Raw genomic sequence first — 27548 nt, 5'->3', positions numbered from 1 at the left:
ACCGTCCCCGTCCCCTAACCCTAACCCTAGCCCGAACCCTAACCCTAACCCTTCCCCGAAGCCTGACCCTCACCCGTCCCCTAATCCTAACCCGTACGCTGACACTAACCCGCGCCCTCACACGTACGCTCCCCCTAAAGCGTTGTCGTACCCTCACCTGGACCCTAAACCGTGCCCGTCCCCTAACCCTAAGCCTAGCCCGAACCCTAACCCTAACCCTTCCCCGAAGCCTGACCCTCACCCGTCCCCTAATCCTAACCCGTACGCTGACACTAACCCGCGCCCTCACACGTACGCTGCCCCTAAAGCGTTGTCGTACCCTCACCTGGACCCTAAACCGTGCCCGTCCCCTAACCCTAACCCTAGCCCGAACCCTAACCCTAACCCTTCCCCGAAGCCTGACCCTCACCCGTCCCCTAATCCTAACCCGTACGCTGACACTAACCCGCGCCCTCACACGTACGCTCCCCCTAAAGCGTTGTCGTACCCTCACCTGGACCCTAAACCGTCCCCGTCCCCTAACCCTAACCCTAGCCCGAACCCTAACCCTAACCCTTCCCCGAAGCCTGACCCTCACCTGTCCCCTAATCCTAACCCGTACGCTGACACTAACCCGCGCCCTCACACGTACGCTCCCCCTAAAGCGTTGTCGTACCCTCACCTGGACCCTAAACCGTCCCCGTCCCCTAACCCTAACCCTAGCCCGAACCCTAACACTAACCCTTCCCCGAAGGCTGACACTCACCCGTCCCCTAATCCTAACCCGTACGCTGACACTAACCCGCGCCCTCACACGTACGCTCCCCCTAAAGCGTTGTCGTACCCTCACCTGGAGCCTAAACCGTCCCCGTCCCCTAACCCTAACCCTAGCCCGAACCCTAACCCCAACCCTTCCCCGAAGACTGACCCTCACCCGTACCCTAATCCTAACCCGTACGCTGACACTAACCCGCGCCCTCACACGTACGCTCCCCCTAATGCGTTGTCGTACCCTCACCTGGACCCTAAACCGTCCCCGTCCCCTAACCCTAACCCTAGCCCGAACCCTAACCCTAACACTTCCCCGAAGCCTGACCCTCACCCGTCCCCTAATCCTAAACCGTACGCTGACACTAACCCGCGCCCTCACACGTACGCTCCCCCTAAAGGGTTGTCGTACCCTCACCTGGACCCTACACCGTCCCCGTCCCCTAACCCTAACCCTAGCCCGAACCCTAACCCTAACCCTTCCCCGAAGGCTGACCCTCACCCGTCCCATAATCCTAACCCGTACGCTGACACTAACCTGCGCCCTCACACGTACGCTCCCCCTAAAGCGTTGTCGTACCCTCACCTGGACCCTAAACCGTCCCCGTCCCCTAACCCTAACCCTAGCCCGAACCCTAACCCTAACCCTTCCCCGAAGCCTGACCCTCACCCGTCCCCTAATCCTAACCCGTACGCTGACACTAACCCGCGCCCTCACACGTACGCTCCCCCTAAAGCGTTGTCGTACCCTCACCTGGACCCTAAACCGTCCCCGTCCCCTAACCCTAACCCTAGCCCGAACCCTAACCCTAACCCTTCCCCGAAGCCTGACCCTCACCCGTCCCCTAATCCTCACCCGTACGCTGACACTAACCTGCGCCCTCACACGTACGCTCCCCCTAAAGCGTTGTCGTACCCTCACCTGGACCCTAAACCGTCCCCGTCCCCTATCCCTAACCCTAACCCGCACCCTAACCCTAACCCTTCCCCGAAGCCTGACCCTCACCCGTCCCCTAATCCTCACCCGTACGCTGACACTAGCCCGCGCCCTCACACGAACGCTCCCCCTAAAGCGTTGTCGTACCCTCACCTGGACCCTAAACCGTCCCCGTCCCCTAAACCTAACCCTAGCCCGAACCCTAACCCTAACCCTTCCCCGAAGCCTGACCCTCACCCGTCCCCTAATCCTAACCCGTACGCTGACACTAACCCGCGCCCTCACACGTACGCTCCCCCTAAAGCGTTGTCGTACCCTCACCTGGACCCTAAACCGTCCCCGTCCCCTAACCCTAACCCTAGCCCGAACCCTAACCCTAACCCTTCCCCGAAGCCTGACCCTCACCCGTCCCCTAATCCTAACCCGTACGCTGACACTAACCCGCGCCCTCACACGTACGCTCCCCCTAAAGCGTTGTCGTACCCTCACCTGGACCCTAAACCGTGCCCGTCCCCTAACCCTAAGCCTAGCCCGAACCCTAACCCTAACCCTTCCCCGAAGCCTGACCCTCACCCGTCCCCTAATCCTAACCCGTACGCTGACACTAACCCACGCCCTCACACGTACGCTCCCCCTAAAGCGTTGTTGTACCCTCACCTGGACCCTACACCGTCCCCGTCCCCTAACCCTAACCCTAGCCCGAACCCTAACCCTAACCCTTCCCCGAAGCCTGACCCTCACCCGTCCCCTAATCCTAACCCGTACGCTGACACTAACCCGCGCCCTCACACGTACGCTCCCCCTAAAGCGTTGTCGTACCCTCACCTGGACCCTAAACCGTGCGCGTCCCCTAACCCTAACCCTAGCCCGAACCCTAACCCTAACCCTTCCCCGAAGCCTGACCCTCACCCGTCCCCTAATCCTAACCCGTATGCTGACACTAACCCGCGCCCTCACACGTACGCTCCCCCTAAAGCGTTGTCGTACCCTCACCTGGACCCTACACCGTCCCCGTCCGCTAACCCTAACCTTAGCCCGAACCCTAACCCTAACCCTTCCCCGAAGGCTGACACTCACCCGTCCCCTAATCCTAACCCGTACGCTGACACTAACCTGCGCCCTCACACGTACGCTCCCCCTAAAGCGTTGTCGTACCCTCACCTGGACCCTAAACCGTCCCCGTCCCCTAACCCTAACCCTAGCCCGAACCCTAACCCTAACCCTTCCCCGAAGACTGACCCTCACCCGTACCCTAATCCTAACCCGTACGCTGACACTAACCCGCGCCCTCACACGTACGCTCCCCCTAATGCGTTGTCGTACCCTCACCTGGACCCTAAACCGTCCCCGTCCCCTAACCCTAACCCTAGCCCGAACCCTAACCCTAACACTTCCCCGAAGCCTGACCCTCACCCGTCCCCTAATCCTAAACCGTACGCTGACACTAACCCGCGCCCTCACACGTACGCTCCCCCTAAAGGGTTGTCGTACCCTCACCTGGACCCTACACCGTCCCCGTCCCCTAACCCTAACCCTAGCCCGAACCCTAACCCTAACCCTTCCCCGAAGGCTGACCCTCACCCGTCCCATAATCCTAACCCGTACGCTGACACTAACCTGCGCCCTCACACGTACGCTCCCCCTAAAGCGTTGTCGTACCCTCACCTGGACCCTAAACCGTCCCCGTCCCCTAACCCTAACCCTAGCCCGAACCCTAACCCTAACCCTTCCCCGAAGCCTGACCCTCACCCGTCCCCTAATCCTAACCCGTACGCTGACACTAACCCGCGCCCTCACACGTACGCTCCCCCTAAAGCGTTGTCGTACCCTCACCTGGACCCTAAACCGTCCCCGTCCCCTAACCCTAACCCTAGCCCGAACCCTAACCCTAACCCTTCCCCGAAGCCTGACCCTCACCCGTCCCCTAATCCTAACCCGTACGCTGACACTAACCCGCACCCTCACACGTACGCTCCCCCTAAAGCGTTGTCGTACCCTCACCTGGACCCTAAACCGTGCCCGTCACCTAACCCTAACCCTAGCCCGAACCCTAACCCTAACCCTTCCCCGAAGCCTGACCCTCACCCGTCCCCTAATCCTAACCCGTACGCTGACACTAACCCGCGCCCTCACACGTACGCTCCCCCTAAAGCGTTGTCGTACCCTCACCTGGACCCTACACCGTCCCCGTCCGCTAACCCTAACCCTAGCCCGAACCCTAACCCTTCCCCGAAGCCTGACCCTCACCCGTCCCCTAATCCTAAACCGTATGCTGACACTAACCCGCGCCCTCACACGTACGCTCCCCCTAAAGCGTTGTCGTACCCTCACCTGGACCCTACACCGTCCCCGTCCGCTAACCCTAACCCTAGCCCGAACCCTAACCCTAACCCTTCCCCGAAGCCTGACCCTCACCCGTCCCCTAATCCTAACCCGTACGCTGACACTAACCCGCGCCCTCACACGTACGCTCCCCCTACAGCGTTGTCGTACCCTCACCTGGACCCTAAACCGTGCCTGTCCCCTAACCCTAACCCTAGCCCGAACCCTAAACCTAACCCTTCCCCGAAGCCTGACCCTCACCCGTCCCCTAATCCTAACCCGTACGCTGACAATAACCCGCGCCCTCACACGTACGCTCCCCCTAAAGCGTTGTCGTACCCTCACCTGGACCCTACACCGTCCCCGTCCGCTAACCCTAACCCTAGCCCGAACCCTAACCCTAACACTTCCCCGAAGGCTGACACTCACCCGTCCCCTAATCCTAACCCGTACGCTGACACTAACCCGCGCCCTCACACGTACGCTCCCCCTAAAGCGTTGTCGTACCCTCACCTGGACCCTAAACAGTCCCCGTCCCCTAACCCTAACCCTAGCCAGAACCCTAACCCTAACCCTTCCCCGAAGCCTGACCCTCACCCATCCCCTAATCCTAACCCGTACGCTGACACTAACCCGCGCCCTCACACGTACGCTCCCCCTACAGCGTTGTCGTACCCTCACCTGGACCCTAAACCGTCCCCGTCCCCTAACCCTAACCCTAGCCCGAACCCTAACCCTAACCCTTCCCCGAAGCCTGACCCTCACCCGTCCCCTAATCCTAACCCGTACGCTGACACGAACCCGCGCCCTCACACGTACGCTCCCCCTAAAGCGTTGTCGTACCCTCACCTGGACCCTAAACCGTCCCTGTCCCCTAACCCTAACCCTAGCCCGCACCCTAACCTTAACCCTTCCCCGAAGCCTGACCCTCACCCGTCCCCTAATCCTAACCCGTACGCTGACACTAACCCGCGCCCTCACACGTACGCTCCCCCTAATGCGTTGTCGTACCCTCACCTGGACCCGAAACCGTCCCCGTCCCCTAACCCTAACCCTAGCCCGAACCCTAACCCTAACCCTTCCCCGAAGCCTGACCCTCACCCATCCCCTAATCCTAACCCGTACGCTGACACTAACCCGCGCCCTCACACGTACGCTCCCCCTAAAGCGTTGTCGTACCCTCACCTGGACCCTACACCGTCCCCGTCCCCTAACCCTAACCCTAGCCCGAACCCTAACCCTAACCCTTCCCCGAAGGCTGACCCTCACCCGTCCCATAATCCTAATCCGTACGCTGACACTAACCCGCGCCCTCACACGTACGCTCCCCCTAAAGCGTTGTCGTACCCTCACCTGGACCCTAAACCGTCCCCGTCCCCTAAACCTAACCCTAGCCCGAACCCTAACCCTAACCCTTCCCCGAAGCCTGACCCTCACCCGTCCCCTAATCCTAACCCGTACGCTGACACTAACCCGCGCCCTCACACGTACGCTCCCCCTAAAGCGTTGTCGTACCCTCACCTGGACCCTAAACTGGCCCCGTCCCCTAACCCTAACCCTAGCCCGCACCCTTACCCTAACCCTTCCCCGAAGCCTGACCCTCACCCGTCCCCTAATCCTCACCCGTACGCTGACACTAGCCCGCGCCCTCACACGAACGCTCCCCCTAAAGCGTTGTCGTACCCTCACCTGGACCCTAAACCGTCCCCGTCCCCTAAACCTAACCCTAGCCCGAACCCTAACCCTAACCCTTCCCCGAAGCCTGACCCTCACCCGTCCCCTAATCCTAACCCGTACGCTGACACTAACCCGCGCCCTCACACGTACGCTCCCCCTAAAGCGTTGTCGTACCCTCACCTGGACCCTAAACCGTCCCCGTCCCCTAACCCTAACCCTAGCCCGAACCCTAACCCTAACCCTTCCCCGAAGCCTGACCCTCACCCGTCCCCTAATCCTAACCCGTACGCTGACACTAACCCGCGCCCTCACACGTACGCTCCCCCTAAAGCGTTGTCGTACCCTCACCTGGACCCTAAACCGTGCCCGTCCCCTAACCCTAAGCCTAGCCCGAACCCTAACCCTAACCCTTCCCCGAAGCCTGACCCTCACCCGTCCCCTAATCCTAACCCGTACGCTGACACTAACCCACGCCCTCACACGTACGCTCCCCCTAAAGCGTTGTTGTACCCTCACCTGGACCCTACACCGTCCCCGTCCCCTAACCCTAACCCTAGCCCGAACCCTAACCCTAACCCTTCCCCGAAGCCTGACCCTCACCCGTCCCCTAATCCTAACCCGTACGCTGACACTAACCCGCGCCCTCACACGTACGCTCCCCCTAAAGCGTTGTCGTACCCTCACCTGGACCCTAAACCGTGCGCGTCCCCTAACCCTAACCCTAGCCCGAACCCTAACCCTAACCCTTCCCCGAAGCCTGACCCTCACCCGTCCCCTAATCCTAACCCGTATGCTGACACTAACCCGCGCCCTCACACGTACGCTCCCCCTAAAGCGTTGTCGTACCCTCACCTGGACCCTACACCGTCCCCGTCCGCTAACCCTAACCTTAGCCCGAACCCTAACCCTAACCCTTCCCCGAAGGCTGACACTCACCCGTCCCCTAATCCTAACCCGTACGCTGACACTAACCTGCGCCCTCACACGTACGCTCCCCCTAAAGCGTTGTCGTACCCTCACCTGGACCCTAAACCGTCCCCGTCCCCTAACCCTAACCCTAGCCCGAACCCTAACCCTAACCCTTCCCCGAAGACTGACCCTCACCCGTACCCTAATCCTAACCCGTACGCTGACACTAACCCGCGCCCTCACACGTACGCTCCCCCTAATGCGTTGTCGTACCCTCACCTGGACCCTAAACCGTCCCCGTCCCCTAACCCTAACCCTAGCCCGAACCCTAACCCTAACACTTCCCCGAAGCCTGACCCTCACCCGTCCCCTAATCCTAAACCGTACGCTGACACTAACCCGCGCCCTCACACGTACGCTCCCCCTAAAGGGTTGTCGTACCCTCACCTGGACCCTACACCGTCCCCGTCCCCTAAACCTAACCCTAGCCCGAACCCTAACCCTAACCCTTCCCCGAAGGCTGACCCTCACCCGTCCCATAATCCTAACCCGTACGCTGACACTAACCTGCGCCCTCACACGTACGCTCCCCCTAAAGCGTTGTCGTACCCTCACCTGGACCCTAAACCGTCCCCGTCCCCTAACCCTAACCCTAGCCCGAACCCTAACCCTAACCCTTCCCCGAAGCCTGACCCTCACCCGTCCCCTAATCCTAACCCGTACGCTGACACTAACCCGCGCCCTCACACGTACGCTCCCCCTAAAGCGTTGTCGTACCCTCACCTGGACCCTAAACCGTCCCCGTCCCCTAACCCTAACCCTAGCCCGAACCCTAACCCTAACCCTTCCCCGAAGCCTGACCCTCACCCGTCCCCTAATCCTAACCCGTACGCTGACACTAACCCGCACCCTCACACGTACGCTCCCCCTAAAGCGTTGTCGTACCCTCACCTGGACCCTAAACCGTGCCCGTCACCTAACCCTAACCCTAGCCCGAACCCTAACCCTAACCCTTCCCCGAAGCCTGACCCTCACCCGTCCCCTAATCCTAACCCGTACGCTGACACTAACCCGCGCCCTCACACGTACGCTCCCCCTAAAGCGTTGTCGTACCCTCACCTGGACCCTACACCGTCCCCGTCCGCTAACCCTAACCCTAGCCCGAACCCTAACCCTTCCCCGAAGCCTGACCCTCACCCGTCCCCTAATCCTAAACCGTATGCTGACACTAACCCGCGCCCTCACACGTACGCTCCCCCTAAAGCGTTGTCGTACCCTCACCTGGACCCTACACCGTCCCCGTCCGCTAACCCTAACCCTAGCCCGAACCCTAACCCTAACCCTTCCCCGAAGCCTGACCCTCACCCGTCCCCTAATCCTAACCCGTACGCTGACACTAACCCGCGCCCTCACACGTACGCTCCCCCTACAGCGTTGTCGTACCCTCACCTGGACCCTAAACCGTCCCCGTCCCCTAACCCTAACCCTAGCCCGAACCCTAACCCTAACCCTTCCCCGAAGCCTGACCCTCACCCGTCCCCTAATCCTAACCCGTACGCTGACACGAACCCGCGCCCTCACACGTACGCTCCCCCTAAAGCGTTGTCGTACCCTCACCTGGACCCTAAACCGTCCCTGTCCCCTAACCCTAACCCTAGCCCGCACCCTAACCTTAACCCTTCCCCGAAGCCTGACCCTCACCCTTCCCCTAATCCTAACCCGTACGCTGACACGAACCCGCGCCCTCACACGTACGCTCCCCCTAAAGCGTTGTCGTACCCTCACCTGGACCCTAAACCGTCCCTGTCCCCTAACCCTAACCCTAGGCCGCACCCTTACCCTAACCCTTCCCCGAAGCCTGACCCTCACCCGTCCCCTAATCCTCACCCGTACGCTGACACTAGCCCGCGCCCTCACACGTACGCTCCCCCTAAAGCGTTGTCGTACCCTCACCTGGACCCTAAACCGTCCCCGTCCCCTAACCCTAACCCTAGCCCGAACCCTAACCCTAACCCTTCCCCGAAGCCTGACCCTCACCCGTCCCCTAATCCTAACCCGTACGCTGACACTAACCCGCGCCCTCACACGTACGCTCCCCCTAAAGCGTTGTCGTACCCTCACCTGGACCCTAAACCGTCCCCGTCCCCTAACCCTAACCCTAGCCCGAACCCTAACCCTAACCCTTCCCCGAAGCCTGACCCTCACCCGTCCCCTAATCCTAACCCGTACGCTGACACTAACCCGCGCCCTCACACGTACGCTCCCCCTAAAGCGTTGTCGTACCCTCACCTGGACCCTAAACCGTGCCCGTCCCCTAACCCTAACCCTAGCCCGAACCCTAACCCTAACCCTTCCCCGAAGCCTGACCCTCACCCGTCCCCTAATCCTAACCCGTACGCTGACACTAACCCGCGCCCTCACACGTACGCTCCCCCTAAAGCGTTGTCGTACCCTCACCTGGACCCTACACCGTCCCCGTCCCCTAACCCTAACCCTAGCCCGAACCCTAACCCTAACCCTTCCCCGAAGCCTGACCCTCACCCGTCCCCTAATCCTAACCCGTACGCTGACACTAACCCGCGCCCTCACACGTACGCTCCCCCTAAAGCGTTGTCGTACCCTCACCTGGACCCTAAACCGTGCGCGTCCCCTAACCCTAACCCTAGCCCGAACCCTAACCCTAACCCTTCCCCGAAGCCTGACCCTCACCCGTCCCCTAATCCTAACCCGTATGCTGATACTAACCCGCGCCCTCACACGTACGCTCCCCCTAAAGCGTTATCGTACCCTCACCTGGACCCTACACCGTCCCCGTCCGCTAACCCTAACCTTAGCCCGAACCCTAACCCTAACCCTTCCCCGAAGGCTGACACTCACCCGTCCCCTAATCCTAACCCGTACGCTGACACTAACCTGCGCCCTCACACGTACGCTCCCCCTAAAGTGTTGTCGTACCCTCACCTGGACCCTAAACCGTCCCCGTCCCCTAACCCTAACCCTAGCCCGAACCCTAACCCTAACCCTTCCCCGAAGCCTGACCCTCACCCGTCCCCTAATCCTAACCCGTACGCTGACACTAACCCGCGCCCTCACACGTACGCTCCCCCTAATGCGTTGTCGTACCCTCACCTGGACCCTAAACCGTCCCCGTCCCCTAACCCTAACCGTAGCCCGAACCCTAACCCTAACACTTCCCCGAAGCCTGACCCTCACCCGTCCCCTAATCCTAAACCGTACGCTGACACTAACCTGCGCCCTCACACGTACGATCCCCCTAAAGCGTTGTCGTACCCTCACCTGGACCCTAAACCGTCCCCGTCCCCTAACCCTAACCCTAGCCCGAACCCTAACCCTAACCCTTCCCCGAAGCCTGACCCTAACCCGTCCCCTAATCCTAACCCGTACGCTGACACTAACCCTCGCCCTCACACGTACGCTCCCCCAAAGCGTTGTCGTACCCTCACCTGGAGCCTAAACCATCCCCGTCCCCTAACCCTAACTCTAGCCCGAACCCTAACCCTAACCCTTCCCCGAAGCCTGACCCTCACCCGTCCCCTAATCCTAACCCGTACGCTGACACTAACCCGCGCCCTCACACGTACGCTCCCCCTAAAGCGTTGTCGTACCCTCACCTGGACCCTAAACCGTCCCCATCCCCTAACACTAACCCTAGCCCGATCCCTAACCCTAACCGTTCCCCGAAGCCTGACCCTCACCCGTCCCCTAATCCTAACCCGTACGCTGACACTAACCCGCGCCCTCACACGTACGCTCCCCCTAAAGCGTTGTCGTACCCTCACCTGGAGCCTAAACCCTGCCCGGCCCCTAACCCTAACTCTAGCCCGAACCCTAACCCTAACCCTTCCCCGAAGCCTGACCCTCACCCGTCCCCTAATCCTAACCCGTACGCTGACACTAACCCGCGCCCTCACACGTACGCTCCCCCTAAAGCGTTGTCGTACCCTCACCTGGACCCTAAACCGTCCCCGTCCCCTAACCCTAACCCTAGCCCGAACCCTAACCCTAACACTTCCCCGAAGCCTGACCCTCACCCATCCCCTAATCCTAACACTTACGCTGACACTAACCCGCGGCCTCACACGTACGCTCCCCCTAAAGCGTTGTCGTACCCTCACCTGGACCCTAAACCGTCCCCGTCCCCTAACCCTAACCCTAGCCCGAACCCTAACCCTAACCCTTCCCCGAAGCCTGACCCTCACCCGTCCCCTAATCCTAGCCGGTACGCTGACACTAACCCGCGCCCTCACACGTACGCTCCCCCTAAAGCGTTGTCGTACCCTCACCTGGACCCTAAACCGTCCCCGTCCCCTAACCCTAACCCTAGCCCGAACCCTAACCCTAACCCTTCCCCGAAGCCTGACCCTCACCCGTCCCCTAATCCCAAACCGTACGCTGACACTAACCCGCACCCTCACACGTACGCACCCCCTAAAGCGTTGTCGTACCCTCACCTGGACCCTAAACCGTCCCCGTCCCCTAACCCTAACCCTAGCCCGAACACTAACCCTAACCCTTCCCCGAAGCCTGACCCTCACCCGTCCCCTAATCCTAACCCGTACGCTGACACTAACCCGCGCCCTCACACGTACGCTCCCCCTAAAGCGTTGTCGTACCCTCACCTGGACCCTAAACCGTGCCCGTCCCGTAACCCTAACCCTAGCCCGAACCCTAACCCTAACCCTTCCCCGAAGCCTGACACTCACCCGTCCCCTAATCCTAACCCGTACGCTGACACTAACCCGCGCCCTCACACGTACGCTCCCCCTAAAGCGTTGTCGTACCCTCACCTGGACCCTAAACCGTCCCCGTCCCCTAACCCTAACCCTAGCCCGAACCCTAACCCTAACCCTTCCCCGAAGCCTGACCCTCACCCGTCCCCTAATCCTAACCCGTACGCTGACACTAACCCGCGCCCTCACACGTACGCTCCCCCTAAAGCGTTGTCGTACCCTCACCTGGACCCTAAACCGTCCCCGTCCCCTAACCCTAACCCTAGCCCGAACCCTAACCCTAACCCTTCCCCGAAGCCTGACCCTCACCCGTCCCCTAATCCTAACCCGTACGCTGACACTAACCCGCGCCCTCACACGTACGCTCCCCCTAAAGCGTTGTCGTACCCTCACCTGGACCCTAAACCGTCCCCGTCCCCTAACCCTAACCCTAGCCCGAAACCTAACCCTAACCCTTCCCCGAAGCCTGACCCTCACCCGTCCCCTAATCCTAACCCGTACGCTGACACTAACCCGCGCCCTCACACGTACGCTCCCCCTAAAGCGTTGTCGTACCCTCACCTGGACCCTAAACCGTGCCCGTCACCTAACCCTAACCCTAGCCCGAACCCTAACCCTAACCCTTCCCCGAAGCCTGACCCTCACCCGTCCCCTAATCCTAACCCGTACGCTGACACTAACCCGCGCCCTCACACGTACGCTCCCCCTAAAGCGTTGTCGTACCCTCACCTGGACCCTACACCGTCCCCGTCCGCTAACCCTAACCCTAGCCCGAACCCTAACCCTAACCCTTCCCCGAAGGCTGACACTCACCCGTCCCCTAATCCTAACCCGTACGCTGACACTAACCCGCGCCCTCACACGTACGCTCCCCCTAAAGCGTTGTCGTACCCTCACCTGGACCCTAAACCGTCCCCGTCCCCTAACCCTAACCCTAGCCCGAACCCTAACCCTAACCCTTCCCCGAAGCCTGACCCTCACCCGTCCCCTAATCCTAACCCGTACGCTGACACTAACCCGCGCCCTCACACGTACCTCCCCCTACAGCGTTGTCGTACCCTCACCTGGACCCTAAACCGTCCCCGTCCCCTAACCCTAACCCTAGCCCGAACCCTAACCCTAACCCTTCCCCGAAGCCTGACCCTCACCCGTCCCCTAATCCTAACCCGTACGCTGACACGAACCCGCGCCCTCACACGTACGCTCCCCCTAAAGCGTTGTCGTACCCTCACCTGGACCCTAAACCGTCCCTGTCCCCTAACCCTAACCCTAGCCCGCACCCTAACCTTAACACTTCCCCGAAGCCTGACCCTCACCCGTCCCCTAATCCTAAACCGTACGCTGACACTAACCCGCGCCCTCACACGTACGCTCCCCCTAATGCGTTATCGTACCCTCACCTGGACCCTAAACCGTCCCCGTCCCCTAACCCTAACCCTAGCCCGAACCCTAACCCTAACCCTTCCCCGAAGCCTGACCCTCACCCGTCCCCTAATCCTAACCCGTACGCTGACACTAACCCGCGCCCTCACACGTACGCTCCCCCTAAAGCGTTGTCGTACCGTCACCTGGACCCTACACCGTCCCCGTCCCCTAACCCTAACCCTAGCCCGAACCCTAACCCTAACCCTTCCCCGAAGGCTGACCCTCACCCGTCCCATAATCCTAACCCGTACGCTGACACTAACCCGCGCCCTCACACGTACGCTCCCCCTAAAGCGTTGTCGTACCCTCAACTGGACCCTAAACCGTCCCCGTCCCCTAACCCTAACCCTAGCCCGAACCCTAACCCTAACCCTTCCCCGAAGTCTGACCCTAACCCGTCCCTTAAATCTAACCCGTACGCTGACACTAACCCTCGCCCTCACACGTACGCTCCCCCTAAAGCGTTGTCGTACCCTCACCTTTAGCCTAAACCGTCCCCGTCCCCTAACCCTAACTCTAGCCCGAACCCTAACCCTAACCCTTCCCCGAAGCCTGACCCTCACACGTCCCCTAATCCTAACCCGTACGCTGACACTAACCCACGCCCTCACACGTACTCTCCCCCTAAAGCGTTGTCGTACCCTCACCTGGAGCCTAAACCGTCCCCGTCCCGTAACCCTAACCCTAGCCCGAACCCTAACCCTAACCCTTCCCCGAAGCCTGACCCTCACCCGTCCCCTAATCCTAACCCGTACGCTGACACTAACCCACGCCCTCACACGTACGCTCCCCCTAAAGCGTTGTCGTACCCTCACCTGGACCCTAAACCGGCCCCGTCCCCTAACCCTAACCCTAGCCCGCACCCTTACCCTAACCCTTCCCCGAAGCCTGACCCTCACCCGTCCCCTAATCCTCACCCGTACGCTGACACTAGCCCGCGCCCTCACACGTACACTCCCCCTAAAGCGTTGTCGTACCCTCACCTGGACCCTAAACCGTGCGCGTCCCCTAACCCTAACCCTAGCCCGAACCCTAACCCTAACCCTTCCCCGAAGCCTGACCCTCACCCGTCCCCTAATCCTAACCCGTACGCTGACACTAACCTGCGCCCTCACACGTACGCTCCCCCTAAAGCGTTGTCGTACCCTCACCTGGACCCTACACCGTCCCCGTCCGCTAACCCTAACCCGAGCCCGAACCCTAACCCTAACCCTTCCCCGAAGGCTGACACTCACCCGTCCCCTAATCCTAAACCGTACGCTGACAGTAACCCGCGCCCTCACACGTACGCTCCCCCTAAAGCGTTGTCGTACCCTCACCTGGACCCTAAACCGTCCCCGTCCCCTAACCCTAACCCTAGCCCGAACCCTAACCCTAACCCTTCCCCGAAGCCTGACCCTCACCCGTCCCCTAATCCTAACCCGTACGCTGACACTAACCCGCGCCCTCACACGTACGCTCCCCCTAAAGCGTTGTCGTACCCTCACCTGGACCCTAAACCGTCCCCGTCCCCTAACCCTAACCCTAGCCCGAACCCTAACCCTAACCCTTCCCCGAAGCCTGACCCTCACCCGTCCCCTAATCCTAACCCGTACGCTGACACGAACCCGCGCCCTCACACGTACGCTCCCCCTAAAGTGTTGTCGTACCCTCACCTGGACCCTACACCGTCCCCGTCCCTTAACCCTAACCCTAGCCCGAACCCTAACCCTAACCCTTCCCCGAAGCCTGACCCTCACCCGTCCCCTAATCCTCACCCGTACGCTGACACTAACCCGCGCCCTCACACGTACGCTCCCCCTAAAGCGTTGTCGTACCCTCACCTGGACCCTAAACCGTCCCCGTCCCCTAACCCTAACCCTAGCCCGCACCCTTACCCTAACCCTTCCCCGAAGCCTGACCCTCACCCGTACCCTAATCCTCACCCGTACGCTGACACTAACCCGCGCCCTCACACGTACGCTCCCCCTAAAGCGTTGTCGTACCCTCACCTGGACCCTAAACCGTCCCCGTCCCCTAACCCTAACCCTAGCCCGAACCCTAACCCTAACCCTTCCCCGAAGTCTGACCCTAACCCGTCCCTTAAATCTAACCCGTACAATGACACTAACCCTCGCCCTCACACGTACGCTCCCCCTAAAGCGTTGTCGTACACTCACCTTTAGCCTAAACCGTCCCCGTCCCCTAACCCTAACTCTAGCCCGAACCCTAACCCTAACCCTTCCCCGAAGCCTGACCCTCACCCGTCCCCTAATCCTAACCCGTACGCTGACACTAACCCACGCCCTCACACGTACTCTCCCCCTAAAGCGTTGTCGTACCCTCACCTGGAGCCTAAACCGTCCCCGTCCCCTAACCCTAACCCTAGCCCGAACCCTAACCCTAACCCTTCCCCGAAGCCTGACCCTCACCCGTCCCCTAATCCTAACCCGTACGCTGACACTAACCCGCGCCCTCACACGTACGCTCCCCCTAAAGCGTTGTCGTACCCTCACCTGGACCCTAAACCGGCCCCGTCCCCTAACCCTAACCCTAGCCCGCACCCTTACCCTAACCCTTCCCCGAAGCCTGACCCTCACCCGTCCCCTAATCCTCACCCGTACGCTGACACTAGCCCGCGCCCTCACACGTACGCTCCCCCTAAAGCGTTGTCGTACCCTCACCTGGACCCTAAACCGTGCGCGTCCCCTAACCCTAACCCTAGCCCGAACCCTAACCCTAACCCTTCCCCGAAGCCTGACCCTCACCCGTCCCCTAATCCTAACCCGTACGCTGACACTAACCTGCGCCCTCACACGTACGCTCCCCCTAAAGCGTTGTCGTACCCTCACCTGGACCCTACACCGTCCCCGTCCGCTAACCCTAACCCGAGCCCGAACCCTAACCCTAACCCTTCCCCGAAGGCTGACACTCACCCGTCCCCTAATCCTAACCCGTACGCTGACACTAACCCGCGCCCTCACACGTACGCTCCCCCTAAAGCGTTGTCGTACCCTCACCTGGACCCTAAACCGTCCCCGTCCCCTAACCCTAACCCTAGCCCGAACCCTAACCCTAACCCTTCCCCGAAGCCTGACCCTCACCCGTCCCCTAATCCTAACCCGTACGCTGACACTAACCCGCGCCCTCACACGTACGCTCCCCCTAAAGCGTTGTCGTACCCTCACCTGGACCCTAAACCGTCCCCGTCCCCTAACCCTAACCCTAGCCCGAACCCTAACCCTAACCCTTCCCCGAAGCCTGACCCTCACCCGTCCCCTAATCCTAACCCGTACGCTGACACGAACCCGCGCCCTCACACGTACGCTCCCCCTAAAGTGTTGTCGTACCCTCACCTGGACCCTACACCGTCCCCGTCCCTTAACCCTAACCCTAGCCTGAACCCTAACCCTAACCCTTCCCCGAAGCCTGACCCTCACCCGTCCCCTAATCCTCACCCGTACGCTGACACTAACCCGCGCCCTCACACGTACGCTCCCCCTAAAGCGTTGTCGTACCCTCACCTGGACCCTAAACCGTCCCCGTCCCCTAACCCTAACCCTAGCCCGCACCCTTACCCTAACACTTCCCCGAAGCCTGACCCTCACCCGTACCATAATCCTCACCCGTACGCTGACACTAACCCGCGCCCTCACACGTACGCTCCCCCTAAAGCGTTGTCGTACCCTCACCTGGAGCCTAAACCGTCCCCGTCCCCTAACCCTAACCCTAGCCCGAACCCTAACCCTAACCCTTCCCCGAAGCCTGACCCTCACCCGTCCCCTAATCCTCACCCGTACGCTGACACTAACCCGCGCCCTCACACGTACGCTCCCCGTAAAGCGTTGTCGTACCCTCACCTGGACCCTAAACCGTCCCCGTCCCCTAACCCTAACCCTAGCCCGAACCCTAACCCTAACCCTTCCCCGAAGCCTGACCCTCACCCGTCCCCTAATCCTAACCCGTACGCTGACACTAACCCGCGCCCTCACACGTACGCTCCCCCTAAAGCGTTGTCGTACCCTCACCTGGACCCTAAGCCGTCCCCGTCCCCTAACCCTAACCCTAGCCCGAACCCTAACCCTATCCCTTCCCCGAAGCCTGACCCTCACCCGTCCCCTAATCCTAACCCGTACGCTGACACTAACCCACACCCTCACACGTACGCTCCCCCTAAAGCGTTGTCGTACCCTCACCTGGACCCTAAACCGTCCCCGTCCCCTAACCCTAACCCTAGCCCGAACACTAACCCTAACCCTTCCCCGAAGCCTGACCCTCACCCGTCCCCTAATCCTAACCCGTACGCTGACACTAACCCGCGCCCTCACACGTACGCTCCCCCTAAAGCGTTGTCGTACCCTCACCTGGACCCTAAACCGTGCCCGTCCCGTAACCCTAACCCTAGCCCGAACCCTAACCCTAACCCTTCCCCGAAGCCTGACACTCACCCGTCCCCTAATCCTAACCCGTACGCTGACACTAACCCGCGCCCTCACACGTACGCTCCCCCTAAAGCGTTGTCGTACCCTCACCTGGACCCTAAACCGTGCCCGTCCCGTAACCCTAACCCTAGCCCGAACCCTAACCCTAACCCTTCCCCGAAGCCTGACACTCACCCGTCCCCTAATCCTAACCCGTACGCTGACACTAACCCGCGCCCTCACACGTACGCTCCCCCTAAAGCGTTGTCGTACACTCACCTGGACCCTAAACCGTCCCCGTCCCCTAACCCTAACCCTAGCCCGAACCCTAACCCTAACCCTTCCCCGAAGCCTGACACTCACCCGTCCCCTAATCCTAACCCGTACGCTGACACTAACCCGCGCCCTCACACGTACGCTCCCCCTAAAGCGTTGTCGTACCCTCACCTGGACCCTAAACCGTCCCCGTCCCCTAACCCTAACCCTAGCCCGAACCCTAACCCTAACCCTTCCCCGAAGCCTGACCCTCACCCGTCCCCTAATCCTAACCCGTACGCTGACACTAACCCACGCCCTCACACGTACGCTCCCCCTAAAGCGTTGTCGTACCCTCACCTGGACCCTAAACCGTCCCCGTCCCCTAACCCTAACCCTAGCCCGAACCCTAACCCTAACCCTTCCCCGAAGCCTGACCCTCACCCGTACCCTAATCCTAACCCGTACGCTGACACTAACCCGCACCCTCACACGTACGCTCCCCCTAAAGCGTTGTCGTACCCTCACCTGGACCCTAAACCGTTTCCTTCCCCTAACCATAACCCTAGCCCGAACCCTAACCCTAACCCTTCCCCGAAGCCTGACCCTCACCCGTCCCCTAATCCTAACCCGTACGCTGACACTAACCCGCGCCCTCACACGTACGCTCCCCCTAAAGCGTTGTCGTACCCTCACCTGGACCCTAAACCGTCCCCGTCCCCTAACCCTAACCCTAGCCCGAACCCTAACCCTAACCCTTCCCCGAAGGCTGACACTCACCCGTCCCCTAATCCTAACCCGTACGCTGACACTAGCCCGCGCCCTCACACGTACGCTCCCCCTAAAGCGTTGTCGTACCCTCACCTGGACCCTACACCGTCCCCGTCCCTTAACCCTAACCCTAGCCCGAACCCTAACCCTAACCCTTCCCCGAAGGCTGACACTCACCCGTCCCCTAATCCTAACCCGTACGCTGACACTAACCCGCGCCCTCACACGTACGCTCCCCCTAAAGCGTTGTCGTACCCTCACCTGGACCCTAAACCGTCCCCGTCCCCTAACCCTAACCCTAGCCCGAACCCTAACCCTAACCCTTCCCCGAAGCCTGACCCTCACCCGTCCCCTAATCCTAACCCGTACGCTGACACTAACCCGCGCCCTCACACGTACGCTCCCCCTACAGCGTTGTCGTACCCTCACCTGGACCCTAAACCGTCCCCGTCCCCTAACCCTAACCCTAGCCCGAACCCTAACCCTAACCCTTCCCCGAAGGCTGACCCTCACCCGTCCCCTAATCCTAACCCGTACGCTGACACTAACCCGCGCCCTCACACGTACGCTCCCCCTAAATCGTTGTCGTACCCTCACCTGGACCCTAAACCGTCCCCGTCCCCTAACCTTAACCCTAGCCCGAACCCTAACCCTAACCCTTCCCCGAAGCCTGACCCTCACCCGTCCCCTAATCCTAGCCCGTACGCTGACACTAACCCGCGCCCTCACATGTACGCTCCCCCTAAAGCGTTGTCGTACCCTCACCTGGACCCTAAACCGTGCCCGTCCCCTAACCCTAACCCTAGCCCGAACCCTACCCTAACCCTTCCCCGAAGCCTGACCCTCACCCGTCCCCTAATCCTAGCCCGTACGCTGACACTAACCCGCGCCCTCACACGTACGCTCCCCCTAAAGCGTTGTCGTACCCTCACCTGGAGCCTAAACCGTCCCCGTCCCCTAACCCTAACCCTAGCCCTAACCCTAACCCTAACCCTTCCCCGAAGCCTGACCCTCACCCGTCCCCTAATCCTAACCCGTACGCTGACACTAACCCGCGCCCTCACACGTACGCTCCCCCTAAAGCGTTGTCGTACCCTCACCTGGAGCCTAAACTGTCCCCGTCCCCTAACCCTAACCCTAGCCCGAACCCTAACCCTAACCCTTCCCAGAAGCCTGACCCTCACCCGTCCCCTAATCCTAACCCGTACGCTGACACTAACCCGCGCCCTCACACGTACGCTCCCCCTAAAGCGTTGTCGTACCCTCACCTGGACCCTAAACCGTCCCCGTCCCCTAACCCTAACCCTAGCCCGAACCCTAACCCTAACCCTTCCCCGAAGGCTGACCCTCACCCGTCCCCTAATCCTAACACTTACGCTGACACTAACCCGCGCCCTCACACGTACGCTCCCCCTAAAGCGTTGTCGTACCCTCACCTGGAGCCTAAACTGTCCCCGTCCCCTAACCCTAACCCTAGCCCGAACCCTAACCCTAATCCTTCCCCGAAGCCTGACCCTCACCCGTCCCATAATCCTAACCCGTACGCTGACACTAACCCGCGCCCTCACACGTACGCTCCCCCTAAAGCGTTGTCGTACCCTCACCTGGAGCCTAAACCGTCCCCGTCCCCTAACCCTAACCCTAGCCCGAACCATAACCCTAACCCTTCCCCGAAGCCTGACCCTCACCCGTCCCCTAATCCTAACCCGTACGCTGACACTAACCCGCGCCCTCACACGTACGCTCCCCCTAAAGCGTTGTCGTACCCTCACCTGGAGCCTAAACCGTCCCCGTCCCCTAACCCTAACCCTAGCCCGAACCCTAACCCTAACCCTTCCCCGAAGCCTGACCCTCACCCGTCCCCTAATCCTCACCCGTACGCTGACACTAACCCGCGCCCTCACACGTACGCTCCCCCTAAAGCGTTGTCGTACCCTCACCTGGACCCTAAACCGTCCCCGTCCCCTATCCCTAACCCTAGCCCGCACCCTAACCCTAACCCTTCCCCGAAGCCTGACCCTCACCCGTCCCCTAATCCTCACCCGTACGCGGACACTAACCCGCGCCCTCACACGTACGCTCCCCCTAAAGCGTTGTCGTACCCTCACCTGGACCCTAAACCGTCCCCGTCCCCTAACCCTAACCCTAGCCCGAACCCTAACCCTAACCCTTCCCCGAAGCCTGATCCTCACCCGTCCCCTAATCCTAACCCGTACGCTGACACTAACCCGCGCCCTCACACGTACGCTCCCCCTAAAGCGTTGTCGTACCCTCACCTGGACCCTAAACCGGCCCCGTCCCCTAACCCTAACCCTAGCCCGCACCCTTACCCTAACCCTTCCCCGAAGCCTGACCCTCACCCGTCCCCTAATCCTCACCCGTACGCTGACACTAGCCCGCGCCCTCACACGTACGCTCCCCCTAAAGCGTTGTCGTACCCTCACCTGGACCCTAAACCGTCCCCATCCCCTAACCCTAACCCTAGCCCGAACCCTAACCCTAACCCTTCCCCGAAGCCTGACCCTCACACGTCCCCTAATCCTAACCCGTACGCTGACACTAACCCGCGCCCTCACACGTACGCTCCCCCTAAAGCGTTGTTGTAAGCTCACCTGGACCCTAAACCGTCCCCGTCCCCTATCCCTAACCCTAGCCCGCACCCTAACCCTAACCCTTCCCCGAAGCCTGACCCTCACCCGTCCCCTAATCCTCACCCGTACGCTGACACTAACCTGCGCCCTCACACGTACGCTCCCCCTAAAGCGTTGTCGTACCCTCACCTGGACCCTAAACCGTCCCCGTCCCCTAACCCTAACCCTAGCCCGAACCCTAACCCTAACCCTTCCCCGAAGCCTGACCCTCACCCATCCCCTAATCTTAACCCGTACGCTGACACTAACCCGCGCCCTCACACGTACGCTCCCCCTAAAGCGTTGTCGTACCCTCACCTGGACCCTAAACCGTCCCCGTCCCCTAACCCTAACCCTAGCCCGAACCCTAACCCTAACACTTCCCCGAAGCCTGACCCTCACCCATCCCCTAATCCTAACACTTACGCTGACACTAACCCGCGCCCTCACACGTACGCTCCCCCTAAAGCGTTGTCGTACCCTCACCTGGACCCTAAACCGTCCCCGTCCCCTAACCCTAACCCTAGCCCGAACCCTAACCCTAACCCTTCCCCGAAGCCTGACCCACACCCGTCCCCTAATCCTAACCCGTACGCTGACACTAACCCGCGCCCTCACACGTATGCTCCCCCTAAAGCGTTGTCGTACCCTCACCTGGACCCTAAACCGTGCCCGTCCGTAACCCTAACCCTAGCCCGAACCCTAACCCTAACCCTTCCCCGAAGCCTGACACTCACCCGTTCCCTAATCCTAACCCGTACGCTGACACTAACCCGCGCCCTCACACGTACGCTCCCCCTAAAGCGTTGTCGTACCCTCACCTGGACCCTAAACCGTCCCCGTCCCCTAACCCTAACCCTAGCCCGAACCCTAACCCTAACCCTTCCCCGAAGCCTGACCCTCACCCGTCCCCTAATCCTAACCCGTACGCTGACACTAACCCGCGCCCTCACACGTACGCTCCCCCTAAAGCGTTGTCGTACCCTCACCTGGAGCCTAAACCGTCCCCGTCCCCTAACCCTAACCCTAGCCCGAACCCTAACCCTAACCCTTCCCCGAAGCCTGACCCTCACCCGTCCCCTAATCCTAACCCGTACGCTGACACTAACCCGCGCCCTCACACGTACGCTCCCCCTAAAGCGTTGTCATACCCTCACCTGGACCCTAAACCGTCCCCGTCCCCTAACCCTAACCCTAGCCCGAACCCTAACCCTAACCCTTCCCCGAAGCCTGACCCTCACCCGTCCCCTAATCCTAACCCGTACGCTGACACTAACCCGCGCCCTCACACGTACGCTCCCCCTAAAGCGTTGTCGTACCCTCACCTGGACCCTAAACCGTCCCCGTCCCCTAACCCTAACCCTAGCCCGAACCCTAACCCTAACCCTTCCCCGAAGCCTGACCCTCACCCGTCCCCTAATCCTAACCCGTACGCTGACACTAACCCGCGCCCTCACACGTACGCTCCCCCTAAAGCGTTGTCGTACCCTCACCTGGACCCTAAACCGTCCCCGTCCCCTAACCCTAACCCTAGCCCGAACCCTAACCCTAACCCTTCCCCGAAGCCTGACCCTCACCCGTCCCCTAATCCTAACCCGTACGCTGACACTAACCCGCGCCCTCACACGTACGCTCCCCCTAAAGCGTTGTCGTACCCTCACCTGGACCCTAAACCGTCCCCTTCCCCTAACCCTAACCCTAGCCCGAACCCTAACCCTAACCCTTCCCCGAAGCCTGACCCTCACCCATCCCCTAATCCTCACCCGTACGCTGACACTAACCCGCGCCCTCACACGTACGCTCCCCCTAAAGCGTTGTCGTACCCTCACCTGGACCCTAAACCGTCCCCGTCCCCTAACCCTAACCCTAGCCCGCACCCTTACCCTAACCCTTCCCCGAAGCCTGACCCTCACCCGTACCCTAATCCTCACCCGTACGCTGACACTAACCCGCGCCCTCACACGTACGCTCCCCCTAAAGCGTTGTCGTACCCTCACCTGGACCCTAAACCGTCCCCGTCCCCTAACCCTAACCCTAGCCCGAACCCTAACCCTAACCCTTCCCCGAAGCCTGACCCTCACCCGTCCCCTAATCCTCACCCGTACGCTGACACTAACCCGCGCCCTCACACGTACGCTCCCCCTAAAGCGTTGTCGTACCCTCACCTGGACCCTAAACCGTCCCCGTCCCCTAACCCTAACCCTAGCCCGAACCCTAACCCTAACCCTTCCCCGAAGCCTGACCCTCACCCGTCCCCTAATCCTCACCCGTACGCTGACACTAACCCGCGCCCTCACACGTACGCTCCCCCTAAAGTGTTGTCGTACCCTCACCTGGAGCCTAAACCGTCCCCGTCCCCTAACCCTAACCCTAGCCCGAACCCTAACCCTAACCCTTCCCCGAAGCCTGACCCTCACCCGTCCCCTAATCCTAACCCGTACGCTGACACTAACCCGCGCCCTCACACGTACGCTCCCCCTAAAGCGTTGTCGTACCCTCACCTGGACCCTAAACCGTCCCCGTCCCCTAACCCTAACCCTAGCCCGAACCCTAACCCTAACCCTTCCCCGAAGCCTGACCCTCACCCGTCCCCTAATCCTAACCCGTACGCTGACACTAACCCGCGCCCTCACACGTACGCTCCCCCTACAGCGTTGTCGTACCCTCACCTGGACCCTAAACCGTCCCCGTCCCCTAACCCTAACCCTAGCCCGAACCCTAACCCTAACCCTTCCCCGAAGGCTGACCCTCACCCGTCCCCTAATCCTAACCCGTACGCTGACACTAACCCGCGCCCTCACACGTACGCTCCCCCTAAATCGTTGTCGTACCCTCACCTTGACCCTAAACCGTCCCCGTCCCCTAACCTTAACCCTAGCCCGAACCCTAACCCTAACCCTTCCCCGAAGCCTGACCCTCACCCGTCCCCTAATCCTAGCCCGTACGCTGACACTAACCCGCGCCCTCACATGTACGCTCCCCCTAAAGCGTTGTCGTACCCTCACCTGGACCCTAAACCGTGCCCGTCCCCTAACCCTAACCCTAGCCCGAACCCTACCCTAACCCTTCCCCGAAGCCTGACCCTCACCCGTCCCCTAATCCTAGCCCGTACGCTGACACTAACCCGCGCCCTCACACGTACGCTCCCCCTAAAGCGTTGTCGTACCCTCACCTGGAGCCTAAACCGTCCCTGTCCCCTAACCCTAACCCTAGCCCTAACCCTAACCCTAACCCTTCCCCGAAGCCTGACCCTCACCCGTCCCCTAATCCTAACCCGTACGCTGACACTAACCCGCGCCCTCACACGTACGCTCCCCCTAAAGCGTTGTCGTACCCTCACCTGGAGCCTAAACTGTCCCCGTCCCCTAACCCTAACCCTAGCCCGAACCCTAACCCTAACCCTTCCCAGAAGCCTGATCCTCACCCGTCCCCTAATCCTAACCCGTACGCTGACACTAACCCGCGCCCTCACACGTACGCTCCCCCTAAAGCGTTGTCGTACCCTCACCTGGACCCTAAACCGTCCCCGTCCCCTAACCCTAACCCTAGCCCGAACCCTAACCCTAACCCTTCCCCGAAGCCTGACCCTCACCCGTCCCCTAATCCTAACACTTACGCTGACACTAACCCGCGCCCTCACACGTACGCTCCCCCTAAAGCGTTGTCGTACCCTCACCTGGAGCCTAAACTGTCCCCGTCCCCTAACCCTAACCCTAGCCCTAACCCTAACCCTAATCCTTCCCCGAAGCCTGACCCTCACCCGTCCCATAATCCTAACCCGTACGCTGACACTAACCCGCGCCCTAACACGTACGCTCCCCCTAAAGCGTTGTCGTACCCTCACCTGGAGCCTAAACCGTCCCCGTCCCCTAACCCTAACCCTAGCCCGAACCATAACCCTAACCCTTCCCCGAAGCCTGACCCTCACCCGTCCCCTAATCCTAACACGTACGCTGACACTAACCCGCGCCCTCACACGTACGCTCCCCCTAAAGCGTTGTCGTACCCTCACCTGGAGCCTAAACCGTCCCCGTCCCCTAACCCTAACCCTAGCCTGAACCCTAACCCTAACCCTTCCCCGAAGCCTGACCCTCACCCGTCCCCTAATCCTCACCCGTACGCTGACACTAACCCGCGCCCTCACACGTACGCTCCCCCTAAAGCGTTGTCGTACCCTCACCTGGACCCTAAACCGTCCCCGTCCCCTATCCCTAACCCTAGCCCGCACCCTAACCCTAACCCTTCCCCGAAGCCTGACCCTCACCCGTCCCCTAATCCTCACCCGTACGCGGACACTAACCCGCGCCCTCACACGTACGCTACCCCTAAAGCGTTGTCGTACCCTCACCTGGACCCTAAACCGTCCCCGTCCCCTAACCCTAACCCTAGCCCGAACCCTAACCCTAACCCTTCCCCGAAGCCTGACCCTCACCCGTCCCCTAATCCTAACCCGTACGCTGACACTAACCCGCGCCCTCACACGTACGCTCCCCCTAAAGCGTTGTCGTACCCTCACCTGGACCCTAAACCGGCCCCGTCCCCTAACCCTAACCCTAGCCCGCACCCTTACCCTAACCCTTCCCCGAAGCCTGACCCTCACCCGTCCCCTAATCCTCACCCGTACGCTGACACTAGCCCGCGCCCTCACACGTACGCTCCCCCTAAAGCGTTGTCGTACCCTCACCTGGACCCTAAACCGTCCCCATCCCCTAACCCTAACCCTAGCCCGAACCCTAACCCTAACCCTTCCCCGAAGCCTGACCCTCACACGTCCCCTAATCCTAACCCGTACGCTGACACTAACCCGCGCCCTCACACGTACGCTCCCCCTAAAGCGTTGTTGTAAGCTCACCTGGACCCTAAACCGTCCCCGTCCCCTATCCCTAACCCTAGCCCGCACCCTAACCCTAACCCTTCCCCGAAGCCTGACCCTCACCCGTCCCCTAATCCTCACCCGTACGCTGACACTAACCTGCGCCCTCACACGTACGCTCCCCCTAAAGCGTTGTCGTACCCTCACCTGGACCCTAAACCGTGCCCGTCCCCTAACACTAACCCTAGCCCGAACCCTAACCCTAACCCTTCCCCGAAGCCTGACCCTCACCCGTCCCCTAATCCTAACCCGTACGTTGACACTAACCCGCGCCCTCACACGTACGCTCCCCCTAAAGCATTGTCGTACCCTCACCTGGACCCTAAACCGTCCCCGTCCCCTAACCCTAACCCTAGCCCGAACCCTAACCCTAACCCTTCCCCGAAGCCTGACCCTCACCCGTCCCCTAATCCTAGCCCGTACGCTGACACTAACCCGCGCCCTCACACGTACGCTCCCCCTAAAGCGTTGTCGTACCCTCACCTGGACCCTAAACCGTCCCCGTCCCCTAACCCTAACCCTAGCCCGAACCCTAACCCTACCCCTTCCCCGAAGCCTGACCCTCACCCGTCCCCTAATCCTAACCCGTACGCTGACACTAACCCGCGCCCTCACACGTACGCTCCCCCTAAAGCGTTGTCGTACCCTCACCTGGACCCTAAACCGTCCCCCTCCCCTAACCCTAACCCTAGCCCGAACCCTAACCCTAACCCTTCCCCGAAGCCTGACCCTCACCCGTCCCCTAATCCTAACCCGTACGCTGACACTAACCCGCGCCCTCACACGTACGCTCCCCCTAAAGTGTTGTCGTACCCTCACCTGGACCCTACACCGTCCCCGTCCCCTAACCCTAACCCTAGCCCGAACCCTAACCCTAACCCTTCCCCGAAGCCTGACCCTCACCCGTCCCCTAATCCTAACCCGTTCGCTGACACTAACCCTGGCCCTCACACGTACGCTCCCCCTAAAGCGTTGTCGTACCGTAACCTGGAGCCTAAACCGTCCCCGTCCCCTAACCCTAACTCTAGCCCGAAACCTAACCCTAACCCTTCCCCGAAGCCTGACCCTCACCCGTACCCTAATCCTAACCCGTACGCTGACACTAACCCGCGCCCTCACACGTACGCTCCCCCTAAAGCGTTGTCGTACCCTCACCTGGACCCTACACCGTCCCCGTCCCCTAACCCTAACCCTAGCCCGAACCCTAACCCTAACCCTTCCCCGAAGCCTGACCCTCACCCGTCCCCTAATCCTAACCCGTACGCTGACACTAACCCGCGCCCTCACACGTACGCTCCCCCTAAAGCGTTGTCGTACCCTCACCTGGAGCCTAAACCGTCCCCGTCCCCTAACCCTAACCCTAGCCCGAACCCTAACCCTAACCCTTCCCCGAAGCCTGACCCTCACCCGTCCCCTAATCCTAACCCGTACGCTGACACTAACCCGCGCCCTCACACGTACGCTCCCCCTAAAGCGTTGTCGTACCCTCACCTGGACCCTAAACCGTCCCCGTCCCCTAACCCTAACCCTAGCCCGAACCCTAACCCTAACCCTTCCCCGAAGCCTGACCCTCACCCGTCCCCTAATCCTAACCCGTACGCTGACACTAACCCGCGCCCTCACACGTACGCTCCCCCTAAAGCGTTGTCGTACCCTCACCTGGACCCTAAACCGTCCCCGTCCCCTAACCCTAACCCTAGCCCGAACCCTAACCCTAACCCTTCCCCGAAGCCTGACCCTCACCCGTCCCCTAATCCTAACCCGTACGCTGACACTAACCCGCGCCCTCACACGTACGCTCCCCCTAAAGCGTTGTCGTACCCTCACCTGGACCCTAAACCGTCCCCGTCC

Source organism: Pseudorca crassidens, chromosome 15, assembly GCF_039906515.1.
Source record: "Pseudorca crassidens isolate mPseCra1 chromosome 15, mPseCra1.hap1, whole genome shotgun sequence".
Classification (NCBI taxonomy): Eukaryota; Metazoa; Chordata; class Mammalia; order Artiodactyla; family Delphinidae; genus Pseudorca; species Pseudorca crassidens.
Note: the sequence above shows the minus strand (reverse complement) of the source record.